Here is a 2665-nt window from a genome sequence, read left to right as displayed (position 1 = left end):
CCTCCCGGGTTTATGCCATTCTCCTGCCTCAGCCTCCGGAGTAGCTGGGACTACAGGCGCCCGCCACCTCGCCCGGCTAGGTTTTTGTATTTTTTTAGTAGAGACGGGGTTTCACCGTGTTCGATCCGCCCGTCTCGGCCTCCCAAAGTGCTGGGATTACAGGCTTTAGCCACCGCACCCGGCTCTTACTTTCTTAAGTAGAGTTTGACAACTTCGTTACCTCCTTTCCATTTTACTGGTCATAACTGTATTATGTCTCCATCAGCCGTAAGCTACTTGTTAATGATATTGGATTCAACTTTGTATCCTTAGACTCTAGCATAGTACCTGAAACACAAGGTTTCTTAGAAATGTTTCTTTATCCAAAAGGCTAGATATAACCCCAAACATTAACAGTTGTATCTCTGGTTCCTGTTTTTGGTAAAATTGTCACAGATTTTTAACCCTGCCTAGAGCCACACACAAAATCTTCAGTGAATATTGCCATGATTATACAATATCTATTTACTAAGCCTAAAGTAGAAATAAAAGTAACTTTTTTCTTTTTTTCAGATTATTACTAGGGGGATAGTAATATTTTGGTGAAAAGCATTGGTTTGTGTCCCTGTCCAAGATTTTCATCTTAGTTCTAATACTTATTTGTGGAGTGACTTGGCATATTGCTAATTTTCTCTGTCTCAATTTCATCATTTATAACTTGGGTATAATAATACCCACCTTGAACACTTTTTGTTAGAACTGAATGAGGTAATGTATGTAAAAGCTTAACATAGTCCCAAGTATATAGTGAGCATTCAGTACATGGTACCTTATCAAGTTTAATGGCATTATGCCATTGGTGACTAAAAATCACATTATTCACTATCAGTAAGACAAATTTTGAATTGTTCACCTAACACTGGCTTTTTCTGAATTGAAAGTGTTGTTGAACATTCCTTATCTTCTTTACCTTCACTCTCTTGAGTCTCTTAAAACAGTGACCTGCTTCCCTGTTGTGTTTTTGACTTTTGGTCTCATATATGAGTTAATTCCCTGTTAAATAATCTGTCTTAAACATGCTTATTACTTTTTCCCCTTTTTCCACCCTTTTCCACTGTTTTTTATGTATTCACTTCTTTCACCAAGAAACATTTATTGAATGACTGTGGTTCTAGCATGGAAACTTGTGCTTAGTTGGCACAAAACAGATTAAAAATCCTTGCCTTCTTGGAGATTACGTGTTAGTGATGGGAGACCAGAAGAAAAAAAAAAGTAAAAAGTGGGTAAAGAAGTACATAGTGTGTTAGAAAATAGTGCAGTGAAGGAAAATGAAACAAGGAAAATGTGTACCATTGTGGGGATGGGGGATGTTACGCTGTTTATTACTTTCCTATGGCTGCTGTAATATTCCCACAAACTTTGTGGCTTAAAACAATATAAGTTTATTTTATTAGATTTCTGGAGGCCAGAAGTTGGAAATCAACATCAGGGACCCAAATCAAGGTGGTGTTGTCAGGGCTGTGCTTGCTTTGGAGGATATGGGGTAGAATCTGTTCTTCCCTCTTTCAGCTTCTGGTGGCTTTTGGCATTCATTGGCTTGTGGTCTCATCACTGCAGTTTCTGCCTTTGTGGTTACATTACCTTTTCCTTTTCTGTGGGTAATATCCCTCCCTCTCTCTTATAAGGACACTTATAATTGCAGTTAGGGACTATATGGATAATTCAGGAAAATCTCCCTATGTCAGCATCCTTAACTTGATCATATATGTGAAGTCTTTGCTGTATAAAGTAACAGTCACACTTTCTAGAAATTAATACATGTATATCTTTTCTGGTGTTATTCAGCCTGTCACAATGTAAATTATCAGTAGTTATCAACAAGAAGGTGTTATTTGAGCAAAGATTTGAAAGGTGGTGAAGGAACAAACGATGCAGATACCCTGGGCCATCCAGCAGATACTCTGAGGCAGTAACACATCAAGTCTTGTGTTGAAAAACAAAATGTCTTATTTTGTCCCTCTTTATTCCATTTATTGGCCAGAAAAACACCCTGAAATGACAAAGCCTTATTTACGCATGTGGGTATATTTACAGATTTCTGGCTCAAAAAGCTCAGTTTACTAGAAAATAACTAAATGTTGTTGAATGTTCTAGGTACTATATTTATTAACATTTTGTTTTTAAAAACTTTTATTCAAGAATTATATACATTACAAATGTGTAGAAAAAAAGGACTTTTCCAGAACAACCAAACCCTTGCCTCTTCCCCTTCAATTTACTACTTGTAAAGCTAATCTCTATTTGGACTTCTTTTTGCCTGTTTTTGAATTTTATATAAATGAAATCATTAGTAAGTTCTGTCTTGTACATACTGTACTCTGACTTTTGCTTAATACTGTGGTTAAGAGAATCATCTATATTATTGCATACAATTTATTCATTTTCATTGCTATGAAGTATTATATCCAAATATTATAATTAATGGATCCATTCTATTACAGATGGTCATTTGGATTATTTCTAGTTTGGGGCTGTAATTTGTGCTGCTATGAATATTCTCAAACATGTTTTTTAAAAAATATATTATGCGGCCAGGCAGGGTGGCTCACGCCTGTAATCCCAGCACTTTGGGAGGCCAAGGCGGGTGGATCACGAGGTCAGGAGATCAAGACCATCCTGGCTAACA

At 36.7% G+C, this 2665-nt stretch overlaps 1 protein-coding gene across 4 annotated transcripts in view; it reads left to right on the top strand.

Moving 5' to 3' along the window:
* NDUFA5 (NADH dehydrogenase (ubiquinone) 1 alpha subcomplex, 5) overlaps positions 1-2665 on the top strand; it is a 19076-nt gene that overhangs the window by 10826 nt on the left and 5585 nt on the right. The gene's annotated exons all lie outside the window — the stretch shown is intronic.

Source organism: Colobus angolensis, unplaced genomic scaffold (assembly GCF_000951035.1).
Source record: "Colobus angolensis palliatus isolate OR3802 unplaced genomic scaffold, Cang.pa_1.0 Scaffold163, whole genome shotgun sequence".
NCBI lineage: Eukaryota > Metazoa > Chordata > Mammalia > Primates > Cercopithecidae > Colobus > Colobus angolensis.
The sequence above is the reverse complement of the archived record's forward strand: the minus strand, read 5'-3'. Positions and strand labels throughout refer to the sequence as shown.